A 13,117-nucleotide genomic window follows, 5' to 3' on the forward strand; every position below is an offset into this window, starting at 1 on the left:
TGCTTTTGAGTCCTTGCCAGTTGTTTCCTCCAGGTTTTGTGTTTGGGTAGGTTTTCTTTGTTTCCAGCCTTTGAACAGACGAGATGGATGGCAGGTGGAAGCACCTTGACTTTGGTAGTAGCTGGCCAGCCAGTGTCTGTTATGACAAAAGAGAAATGGGGTCTTGTAACAAGGGCAGGTAGAACTCTCTCTCTCTCTCTTTTTTTTTTTTTTGTCTTTTTAACTAATAGACTCTATTTTCTTTTGTTTTAAGAGCAGTTTTAGGTTTACAGAGAGACTGAGCAGAAAATAAAGAGTTCCCACATGTTCCATCTCTCCACCCCCAACCCACTCTCCATTTCCCCGTGCTTGACATCTTGCCTTGGTGTCAGGCCTTTGTTACAGCTGTTGAGCCAGTATTGATAGTTATTATTAACTAAAGTGCACAGTTTACCTGTGAGTTCACCCTCTGTGTGTACAGTTTGATGGGTTTTCAAATGCCTAACGTTGTGTGTCCACTGTTACAGAACCCCACTATTACTCCCTGTCACCCACTGCCATCGCACCACGTGCCCACTCTTACAGGACCACCATGCCATTGCCCACCCCCAGGTGACTCCCGCACCCGGCCTGCACATCCCTCCCCCCGCCCCAGGCCCCTCTCAACCACTGAAGAAGCCCTTATGGTCGCTGTAGTTTTGCCTTTTCCCAGAACGTTCTATGGTAGGAATCAGAGCATGTGGCCTTTCCAGACTGGCTTCTTTTACCTGATAATATGCATTTAATGTTCCTCCATTTCTTTTTTCATGGATTGAGAGCTCATTTCTTTTTAACACTAACAGTCCATTGTATGGATACACCACAGTCTGTTTTATCTGCTCGCCTATAGAAGAATATCTTGGTTGCTTCCAGTTTGGGGCCATTATGAATAAAACTGCTATAAACATTCCTGTAGAGGTTTTTGTGTGCAGACATAAACTTTTCATTCATTTGGGTAAATACTTAGGTACTGCTGCCATCTTAGTTAGCTAAAAGCCAATGTCAGGAAAAAATATATTTGAAAATATATTTGAAGGTCCCCTTTACATTTAAAATCACCCTATAATAGATTTTATCACTTTCTTTAAAAAAGAAAAAAAATATATATATATTTATATAATGGATGTTCATCTAAGCAATATACCATGCCAAATGCTGTGGCAAATACAGGGAACTATGAATGTTCCGGAAGCACCTAGATTGCCCTGGCTGAGTCAGGGAAGGTTCTCAAGGGAAGTAACATTTAATCTGATATTTAAAGAATGACTAGGAATTACCATGTTTTGTTGAATCTTGAGATATGATCAACTGCTTTATGCATTATTTTGTTGCTCAGACGGTAAAGAATCTGCCTGCAAAGCAAGAGATGCAGGTTCGATCCCTGAGTCAGGAAGAACCCCTAAAACACTGCCAAGGTGAGAAAGCTGATGAGTGTTTGGGACATGCTGACTTTGAAGTGCCCATTGATGTCCATATCGATATTGATATCCAATGGCCCTCAAGGGCTTAGACCATCACCACAGGATTGATGAATGAAGCGGGAGTAGATAGATGACCCAGGATGAGAGTTTGCAGCGGAACTTCAGAGAAGGAGGAAGCAGCCTGTCACTGGGAGCAAGAAAGAGTGGCTGCAGAGGTCAGAGGAACTCTGAGAATGGACTTCCAGCGTCGTGAAGGCCGAAGAAGAGAGGCTCAGGGGGTCAGAGTGGTCACCGCCCATACACAACCGAGGGGCAAGCAGAGAAAGCTCGGGGGCCGTAGGGTTTCAGCATCAAGGAGGGAGAGGAGCTGGATGAGAGGCCCAGGGCAGGTGAGGAAGCAGGACTTCAGGAAGTGTGCAGGAGGAGAGGGGACCCATTGGAGGTGCTGGCGGGGGATGTGGGGTTGAGGCGAGCAGGAGCGCCGCTGTCGGGGAGAGCACCGGTGTGGGCCTGTTCACGTGCCGACCAGGAGGAGCTGGTGGCAGGGCGGCCGAATCCCTAGGCAGGTTACTGGCTGGAAATGTTCTCTCCTCTACTCCACATGAACATGGGGGCCGGATTTCTCTTCTGTGCACTCAGCGATGTCCATCTACTAATCTCTGGAAGAAAAAAAAGTGTCTGTGTGTGTTAGTTGCTCAGTTGTGTCCCATTCTTTGCGACCCCATGGATTGTGGCCTGCCAGGCTCCTTTGTCCATGGAATTTTCCAGACAAGAATACCGGAGAGGGTTGCCATTCTCTACCCCAGGGGATCTTCCCGACCCAGGGATTTAACCTGGATCTCCTGCATTGCAGGCAGATTCTTTACTGTCTGCCTGGAAGAAAAAATATAAATATTTGTAAAACAAAGAATTAATGGAAGACCCAGTCTTCAGCTTTGGGCCTTTCTGTCCACTCTGGAGAGTGTCATGGTTTGAAGACACGCAGTCCTTGAGACAGGACCCAGAGCTGTGGAGGGAGTCATCTGTATGTCCTGACACCACAGACTGTGAGATGCCCCAGTATTTCATGTGCCGCCCAGAAAGGGACATGCTATTGATGGTAAAACATGTGCTGGTGAAGTGATTTTAACACGTGAAGAAATGTGAGTCTTGCAGTCGGGGAAGTAGAGTGCCAGCCTGGGGGGAGAGTAACAGAAGTGTGGGATGGACGGCAGCGTGGTGTGTACTGTAGGAGCTGACACCTGCAGCTTCGGCCCGCTGGCCTTTATTTCTCTGGAGAATAAGGTCAAGTTTATCTTCTGGGGTCGGGAGATAAAGGCATTATCGCCTGAGAGCGGAAGGTTGTTCAGTGAGTCATCGACAGCAGTAGTAGAGCCAGGCAGACCCAGGAAATCGTAGGCTGGTCAGGAAGCACTGAGGGTGCCCTGAGGTTAGGGCCCAGGAGTTCTCAGTGATTTCAGACTGCACAGCAGTCCAAGCCAGGGTGGAGAGAGTGGACAGTGGCTTCATCCAGAATTGAGGGTTTGCCGTGCAGGGCAACAGAAGAATCATGGGCAGAGGCCCTTGGATACTGTGTACAATGGGGTCACAGGATGGACGGTGGAACTCACTGGGGCGGTGAGAAATACAGGCTGATTGCAAGGGGTAATAATAATTTTATAATGTTACATATATATATATATAATTTTCTTCAGAATTAAAACAGATTTATATAAAAATTCATGGACATCTGATGATCTCTTAATTTTGAGAAATACTGACCGAGAGCAGTGGTTCTCAAAAGTGTGGGCCCAGGGCCCAGGGCACCAGCCTCTCCTGAGAACTTAACAGAAATGCAGACTGGCAGCTTCCCCTCCCTTCCAACCAAATGAATTCCCGGTTGGGGCCCAGGAGTTGGGCCTTTAACCTGGCTCCCGCTCATGCTGGAGACCTGCGGCTCTGACCAGCCTGATGGCCTGCCTTTCAGGTGAGGGAACTGGCCACGGGCTACAGCCCAGGATCCAGGTTCATTTATAGGAAAAGTGGGTCTGCAGCCTGGAACTCCTGACTTTGGTGCGGTTCACTGCCAAAGCTCTACGTTGTCATTCCTCGGTTTTGTGTTCTGTTTTCTTTGGTTTGGATTGGGTTGAAGGCGGTGATAATACTAAGGAGTCGGGGTCTTTTCCTTCTGTTCTTCTAGTGCCAGAACCTACCAAGACCTGTTCAAGCCAGCCCCAACCTGCCGGCACCAGTACCAGTACTTCCACCAGCACCCTCTCCAGCGGCAGCAATGGCAAACGTGCATCTGCCAGCGGCCAGCAGCCAGCTGCAGCCCGTTACCTGCCTCGCGAGGTGCCTCCACGCTTCCGCCAGCAAGAACAGAAGCAGCTGTTAAAGAGAGGTCAGCCACTGCCCGCGGGGGCCCTGACCAGCGTGAGCCCCACCCAGGGTGCTGGGCCTGCAGGGCTGAGCCCGCCCCCGCTGCCTGGAGCCGGAGCACAGCCGCACCCCAGCAAGCCCCAGCCAGGTAAACCACCCAGAACCAGAGCGCTCTTTCTACCTGAGAACTGGTTTGCTATTTTCACCTTTGCTGCTCAGTAATAAACATGGACATGTTCACTGTACACTTAGCAAAGCCAGCTTGATGATAGATACATTCACTTCAATTCGATTTTAAGGTTTACTTCTATTTCCCCTACTTATTTATTTTGTTTCTCGTGTATTTGCAGATGGCATTAGCTATTTCCCTTGTGGCTCAGCTAGTAAAGAATCCGCCTGCAATTCGGGAGACCTGGGTTCGATCTCTGGGTTGGGAAGATCCCCTGGAGAAGGGAAAGGCTACCCTCTCCAGTATCCTGGCCTGGAGAATTCCATGTTCTGTATAGTCCATGGGGTCGCAAAGAGTCGGACATGACTGAGCGACTTGCACTTTCTTTCACTTTAGCTACCTCAGCTAAGCCTGTTGCTCACCAGAAACTAAAGATCTTCGTTCAGGCTGTATACATCCATCACAGCAGGTGCTTTAGAGCCCTGCAGTGAAAACTGATAGTGAAACCCTTTTCTTCCAGGTAATCAGGACATCTCGTACTGCACACATGCTTTCTGTGCAGGAGGTAATAGCATTTTATGGGGAGTAGCTGTTTCTACCTGACGTGTTTGAGCACCCCGAGGCAGTGCTGCCTGCTCCGCCCCCAAGGGGTCCGGGGCTCTGCGCTGCCCACTGCTCGTTGGTGTCCTGGCCTGCAGTTCAATGCCAGCACTCTCTGGGCTCACAGGAGAACTGGCCACTTGCTCATTTGCTTTCCCTGGAGAAGGGAAAGGCTACCCTCTCCAGTATCCTGGCCTGGAGAATTCCGTGTTCGGTATAGTCCATGGGGTCGCCTCAGAATGTCAGCATCTCTCCTCTCCTCTCCTGTCTCCTGTTCCCCTCCGCTTGATCTCATGGATTAGCACTGTAAAAAAATTTTATTTACTGGAGCTTAAGGGAAATTTTTGGAAGAGAGCAAAGTCCACGTGTTCAACTGCCATGATTCTCCGTTATTTTCTTAAATCTTTCTGTTTCAAGTAATTCAACAATTGGCACTGGTTCTAGCATGGTAGTGAAATTCAGGTCTGTAATTAGAGGCAAAGAGGCTTCTTGTATTAGATTAGAATTTAAAAGAAACATGTCACAATTTTTTTTTCCTTCATGTGCTGCCTTTTAATATGGGGAATAATTCCAGCGTGACTTTGAAGTATTTGCAGCACCATTTCTCAAAACCATGACTTTGTGGTTTTATTTGGAAAAAATATTTTTAGACAACTTCGCCATGTCTCTTCAAATAGTCTTGACTTTCATCTGCTAAATTCCTAATAGAGAGGATTTAGGTCGATGATTGTCAGCAAAAAGCTAGTAAGAGAAGCAATGATCAAATGTATTCATTGACTAGAATCCCATCTGCTTCACTGCCACCAGTTTAATAGTCAAATATACGGTTACTCTCCATGCTGAAATATGGTCTTCTGACCCATCTTAACAGAGATTGTATAGTCAGACTTGTATAGCTTGGTGTTTTGATTTAAGAAGCTTATATTGAAAACCTGAGGTGTTTGCTTCATACTCAGCACAGGGCCTGCATGTAGTAAGTGCTCAGTAAATTCAGATGCTAGCTGTGAATGTGGAACTTGTGAGACTTTTGAAACATGCTGCAAATCTATTTCTACCTTTGAAACACTATTACAGAGCCGCAACTCAAAAACAACTCACAAAATCTTCATAAACTTTTCTTTCTTGTGGGGCAAGTTACTTAATGAATTCATTCATATCCAGTTGAAATTCTGTTAATGGGTTCCACATTTTCTTACCACATTGAAACTTTTCTAGATACTGCTTGAAGTAAAAGCTCTTATAACTTCTTTAAAGTAATACATAGATTTTCATGTATTTATTTGCATTTGTCTTAGGGTCTTCACTCCTGTAGCCTGTCCACATTAAAATGACTAACATGGTTTGACTCATGATTGCATTCCTCTAAGACTAAATGTAAAAGTATGAGTGCCGGATCAACAGAAAGTGGAGTCGCTCAGTCGTGTCCGACTCTTTGCGACCCCATGGACTGTAGCCCACCAGGCTCCTCCCTCCATGGGATTCTCCAGGCAAGAGTACTGGAGTGGGTTGTCACAACAGAACTGAGATTGAATTACCCAAGCAGGGGGTAAGGTAGTGACTAATCCTTAAGAATTTAACAGCAGACCATTTCTAATGGTAAGAAAAGCAAAGTTAGGAGTTATTTCAGCCCAGCACATGAACTTTCTGTGTTTTTCCCAAGAATATGAGTATATGAGAATATATACTGACTCCCAGCCTAATGGTTAGAAGTTGTTCTTTGCCCTCTGTGGCATGATCTACAGAGGCGGTGGAAACACACCCAAATAGACTGTTGCCTCTGCAGCTGGTACAAGTGGCCAGCGGCATTATTGACTTCGCATGGCCAACGTGGGTGAGGGTGATACAAAGCCACCTGTGTTTGAGAACAGGCTGAGCTTCGACTGGCTTGCAGGTCACCAGAGGCAGCAGTCTGAAGCTCCCTCCAGGGGCATCCCTGGTTTCTGGTGGTTAGGACTTCACCTTCTGGTGCAGGGGGTGTGGATTCAACCCCTGCTCGAGGACCTGAGGTCCTGCATGCCTCATGGCCCAAAAACCAAAATGTAAAACAGAAGCAATGGTGTAATAAATTTAGTAAAGACTCTAAGAATGGTCCACTTCCAAAAAAAACTTTTTTTTAAAAAATAAAAAGAATAAATTGCTCTCCATTTTCTTTTTTAACCAGATCTCGGGTTCTACTGGCCCCTCTTTGTGTTAGCTTCATGCCATCTCCACGTCAGCCCAGGGCACCGTTGGAGAGACGCCATTGGTGTTGTAGTTTTTGTAGCATTATTTACGCCAGCACTATCACGTGTCCTGAGGGAGCCAGGTCTTCCATTCTAGCACGCACAGCTAATTCCTGGCCACTTTACTTACAACGTTCAATAATGCAAATGCTGAAGGGAAGCCCTTCAACAAGTTTAAGTAAGTTTAAGCACAGATTCTTTATATTGGGCTTCCAGTTCATAAAAAGACATTTTCAGGTGGACAGTTCCTGTTAATCGTTGATGCTCTGGCTCCACATTTAGATTAACTCCTGGGGTCACATCCCTTGTGGAAACATGGCTCTCAAACAGGCATGCCCAGAGTAGCCAGGGAAAAAGAGGCCTTGAAACATCTGTGTGGACTGGAAAGGAACTGAGGGGAGCCCTGCAAAGAGCCTTGTGAGGAAGAGGGCCTGGGAGCATTTCAGTTAGAGAAATTCTGGTCTGACACCCCAGGAGGCCTCATGGACTGGGGCAGCTCCAGAGGGTAGAGACCCAGTTAGGCAGCACAAGTACAGTGGGGCGGGGTTCAGCCCATCCCCCATCACTGGGGCATCCAGAGACTTAGTCACCCCTCACAGGTGGGTGGAGGGGGCCCTTTGAGACAGACAGCCCAAGCGGAGCCCTGGATCCAGGTGCTCTCTTTAAATAACAACGGTTTGTCCTGAAATAAAACATTGGCCGCCTAATAAAATAATGCAAACAGAAGTAGATTTTAAGTTCCTGTATTGATTCTGGAGGGGAGCTCCCATCTGTCAATTAGCAACAAATGTTACCTGGTAAGGTGTGAGTAGTGTACAAATGCACTGATTCACCCTATGAAACTTCTGAGAAAATGTGAATTTTCTGTTCAGACTGTGTTTTTGCCTATCTGCAGTGTAACTCCATCTTGAAACACTTGTGAGCTTTTTTATCTTTTTAAAAAACTTTTTCTGGCCGTGCTAAAGGCAATCTATTGTTTTGGAGGCTGCTTTGTACATTTATAAACAGAGGCTTTGATTACTATGGGTTGTGTTCGCTACTTAGATCTTTTGTAGATAGAAGCAGGAAAGTAATTAAGAAGCTGGACATGTGCCAATTTACATATGGGGCTCATTTAGAAAATTATAGCTAGTGTTGGTATGCCAGACGTTCCGGGGGAAGAGCGGGAAAGAGGAGGACCCGAAAACAAAGGAATGGAAAGGGCAGCGGTTTGTCTGCGTGCAACCAATAGGCAGCGCGCCCTTTCGCTTTTGGCTGACTTTCAAAAACACAGACGGAAAGGAAAGTGGCTCTCGTGCTGCCGCAACTGGGTCCTGCATTGAAAACGGTGTGACCAACGAAAGAATGTTGAGAGGCAGGAAGATCGGTTTAGTGTCAGCTGCAATTAGATAATCAAAGCTTTCAAATCCTCCCGGGGTGGGAAGGGCACCAGCAGTCCTGCCCGCGGGCGCCTGCAGGTCGCGGGGCACAGCCGGAGGAGCCTCCCGGCGGCAACAGCGGGTGTCCGGGCGGAGCGGGGAGCCCGCGCCGCCCTAGATGCGGGCGCCCGGGTGGCCGGCGCGCGAGGTAGCGTCTCCCAAGGGGTGGGCGGCCCCTCTCGCAGGTACTTGTGCCCCCGCGGCCCGCGGAGTAGCCGAAGAGAGCCGCCACCTAGCCCACAGCCACCTAGCCCACAGCGGCCGCTTCTCCCGGGCTGGGGAGGTTTCCTCCCCTGCGGGGGCTTCTCTCAGGATCTGGACCCCGGGGAAGCAGCCTCAATCCTGCCGTTTTGAAGAAAAGCAGGGCCATCAAGCTTTTTCTGTGGACACTTTGATTATTGTTTTCAGTAAGCCTTTCACTCGGTTCTGCATTTCATAATCCCTTGCAAGGATAGAAGTGGACGGATGAGATGTCTCCGAGTCTGTCCAGTGCTGGAGTTCTGAGCTAAGAACACTTTCTCCATGAGATTTTTGCACCCCCATCAAGGCAGTGGAGGGAGGCGGCTTCGGTTCTCCAAGGCTGAAAACAGTGTTTACCTGGATCCCACCCCTTGAAAAACCCAGTGTCCGAGTGTGTGTTACCAGCACACATAGTGCGCGTGCGTTTTCAACTGCAGAAAGCATTTGAAATTACTTCATGATGTAGTTTATTATTCTGCCATTTCCGTTAAAAGGACTGTGGTGAGAAAGAATGATTCCATACCATTTGTCAGGGTTAGCACTAAATTAAGCGTTCTGCACACTTCTGAGTAAGTCTTGTTGACACTTCCCTACCTGATTAACCTGATACCTAATTACAGTTTCGCTTACTGGAGCTTTAAAAGCTCTTTGTTAAATACTTTTTCTTGAAAATTTTATCTTTCTATGGCAACATTTTGGAATTTAAAAGCAAAAGAACAAAGTTTTTCTCTTTATGCTATTGTGTAATCCTTTTAATCACTTAAGACAGTTTGTTACTTAGATTTTTATAGATACCTATTTTTAGAATGTGTGAACTATTCAGACAGCAGTTAAAAAAGAGAATTTAACATGATACATAACTTCATTACTTTTTTCTTTTTTAAGGCTTTTATTTAGTGGAACTAGTTTAATGATAGAATGTTGTAGTGGAAGGTGCACCAGAATTTTATTCTGAAGATACAAGTTTCTGTTCAGTCTTTACTGGCCATTGGTTATAACACCTTTCCAAGTTTGGCCTGAGTCTGTTTCCCCATCTGTAAAACAGATGTAACTTGTAAGGTTCAGTTAACCTAATGTGTGTGTAAATACTTGGAACTTGAAAATGCTATGAAATATGTGATGTCTTAGGGATATGCGTGCATGTATGCATGCATGCTTAGTTTTGTCCAACTCTTTTTGCCCCCATGGACTGTAGCCCACCAGACTCCTCTGTCCATGGGATTTCCCAGGCAAGTATATCGGAGTTGATTGCCATTTCCTACTCTAGAGGATCTTCCCGACCCAGGGATTGAACCTGTGTCTTTTGGGTCTCCTTCGTTGGCAGGCCGATTCTTTACCCCCTTTAGGGATATGAACACTCTTATTTATAAACTTTCTCAAACTTGCCGCCCAACAGATGCATATATTTTAGCCTTTTAAAGCTCCTGGGCTTATGCTGAAGAGTGTAAAATAACCTACAAGAGAATTCAGCCTTGGTTTATTTCAGAGCTTTCATTCATTTCAAAATGCCTACTCACAGAAGTCAGTTATTTCAGTTTCTTTCATATAGTCTTTTAGAGTATAACTAAAAGATGGATTTTTTTAAACTGATAGCACAGTCAAGAGATTTTGGTTTATGAAAACCATGTTACTCAAATATTTTCAAGGTCATAAATTCTACCAAGAATAATGGTATGCTTTAAAGATAAAGAGAATAATAGTTTTAAAAACATAAAATATTTTAATTTAGGGAATAAATTCTAAGGTCATAATATGTGGTGGTGGTGATGATGGTGGTGATGGTAGAGGTAATAATGCTGATGATATAATTATGATGATGGTGTTAATGATGAAGAGGGGCAGGAGAGGAGAGACTTCAGGGATTCCCCAGAACAGAACTAGTCAAACTGTGCTCCTCAGAGCCCCCAGAAGGTTTTAAAGGAGTCTGAGTGGGGAAGGGATGGTGAGGAGTGGGGAAAGCCTAGTTTTTCCGAAGTGGATTTAGGTTAATTCATTCGTGTGTCGGAGGTGTAGCTTCTGCTGTTTGTTTTCTGTTGTTTACCACTTAAGACAGTGGTAAGTTGTATTTTCAAATCAACTGAGGTCTGTACTTGAAAACCATAAATATTGCATTAAAATCATAACTTCCTGCGTTCCAGTTTTCAAGTCCTTTCCAGCTTTTAAATGCATTTTTGTGTTCAGACTTTTTTTCTGGACTACATGGAATGTGGGATCGTAGTTCCCTGACCAAGGATGGAAGTCATGTCCCATGCGTTAGGAGTGTGGAGTCTTAACCATCAGATGCCTGCGAAGTCCCCAGACTATTTTTTTTTTTTTAATATTAAAGTACACATGACACAGTTGATTCCCATTTCAAAACTTTTTGAGAAGGAAAAAAAATGAGAAAACAAAACTGAAGCCAAGAGTGGCACCTTTGTGCATCACACCTGTCTTGGTACAGAACGTTCTTGTCCATCTGTGCGGTGTTTGTAAGCTCGTCGGCAGGACGGTTGAACATGCGTGTTCAGCACAATGTGAACTGTCATCAGGGAACTGTCATCTGAGGACACTGTGACTAGAGTTACATAGGAATGGCCTCTGTTACAGGCCCTAAACGATCAGAAGAGAGGAAGGACTTTGTAAAGAAGCTCCTGGGACACTAAGAATACCAGAACTGGAGACACTAGGGAGGAGGACCGGAAATCAACTAGTAGAAATATGGCAGTTACCATTTATCCTTAACTTTTTGGTTTTGTGTTCATTTTATTTTCATATTTAATGTTCATTTTGATCCTGTCAGCACCCTCAAAAGTGCTATTTTCTTGGGAAAAAATCCTTATACCATTTTGGTATTCTCGAAGTTTAATTACAATGGAAGACATTGTAATGTTTGTCTCTCTTTTTTCTCCTTATCTACTGTTTTCATTACAACTAAAAATATTTTACGTAGAAAAAATGTTTTAGTGGCTTACATAGTAATAACACTTAGCTAAATGTATATAGCAAATTCACTTGTTAGCCTCATTTTAAGCCCCTCCAAATAGCTCCATATGTAAGAGTTGGCCCTCTTTGCAAGCTTAGGACAGAAGTCCTCACCTGAAAGTGGACTCGAGCTGTGCCGCGCATTGGTGAGAGTTGAGCCTTTCCTTTAGGCTCCTTTAGCAGCAGTGACACCTTGTCCTTTCTTTACCCCTCTGTGCCAAAGCACAGGTGTGCATGCCCGTTCAGTAAAACACCCTTAAGGCTGGTGTGGGGGATCTTATTTATTGATTTATTTATTTATTGTGGCCTTGCTGAGCAGCTTTCGGGATCTTAGTTCCTCAGCCAGGGATTGAACCCAGAGCAGTGGCAATGAAAGCGCCAAGTCCTAACCACTAGACCGCCAGGGAATTTCCTGGAGGATATTTCATCTCATGCTTTCACCTTCTTCCCTCCTTCCCTCTCTGTCTCTCAACTCCCTTCTGGCTGGCTGTACCAAGTTCCAGAACGTTTAGCTCCTCTCTGAGTTAGGAACGCTGCTCTCTTGGCATGCACCACTTGCAGACACATTCTTGCCTTTGAGAAAAAGGTCCTGTTGAGTGGATGACAACCCGTAGATTCCCCAGTGCTTGTCGAACGTAGTCCCCACTTGATCGGGCGACTGAAGTGGATGATGGAGAGGAGTGAAGAGGCGGAAGAGTGGCAGTGATGGCCTTTTAAGGGTCTGGATGAAGCACCTGCAAGGATGCATGAGTCCACACAGAGGGGGCTGATGAACCGCATATTGACGTCTGAGCTTCCAGCTTGCTTCTCCCGGGACTGTGGACAGATCCGCTTGGAGGTCTTGCAAGCACCCCAGACTCGCCGTATCTGGATCTTAGTCCATCTTCTCCCTTCTCCTCCCCCATCCCAGAACTGCTCTTACTCATGTTAGTGTTTCCTGTTACAGTTTAACTTAGTTCCCTGTGCCATACAGTAGGTCCTTGTCATTTATCTATTTTATATATAGGTGTGTATGTCTGTTAATTCCAAATTCCTAACTTACCCCTCCCCCCTTCCCTTTTGGTAACCTTAAGTTTCTGTTCTGTAAATAAGTTCATTTGTATCAGTTTTTAGATCTCACATATAAGTGATATATGATGTCTTCTTTATCTGTTCCTCTGTCCGTGGACATTTAGGTTGCTTCCAAGACTTGGTTACTGTAAATAGTGCTGCCATGAGCATTAGGGTGCATGTATCTTTTTGAATTATAGTTTTCTCCAGATATATACCCAGAAGTGGATTGCTAGATCATATGGTAACTCGAGTTTTAGTTTTTTAGGGAACATCCATACTGTTCTCCATGGGGCTTCCCAGGTAACTCAGCTGGTAAAGAATCTGCCTGCAATGCAGGAGACCCCAGTTCAATTCCTGAGTCGAGAAGATCCCCTGGAGAAGGGATAGGCTACTTACTCCAGTATTCTTGGGCTTCCCTTGGGCTCATCTTGGACTCAGATGATAAAGAATCCACCTGCAATGCTAGATACCTGGGTTCAACCCCTGGGGTTGGAAAGATCCCCTGATGGAGGGTATGGCAACCCATTCAAGTATTCTTGCCTGGAGAATCCCCATGGACAGAGAAGCCTGGTGAGTTATAGTCCGTGGAGTCACAAGAGTCTGACACAGCTGAGCAACTCAGCACAACACAACACAAACTAATTTGGGGGCTTCCCT

Source organism: Bison bison, unplaced genomic scaffold, assembly GCF_000754665.1.
Source record: "Bison bison bison isolate TAMUID 2011002044 unplaced genomic scaffold, Bison_UMD1.0 scf7180017864371, whole genome shotgun sequence".
NCBI lineage: Eukaryota > Metazoa > Chordata > Mammalia > Artiodactyla > Bovidae > Bison > Bison bison.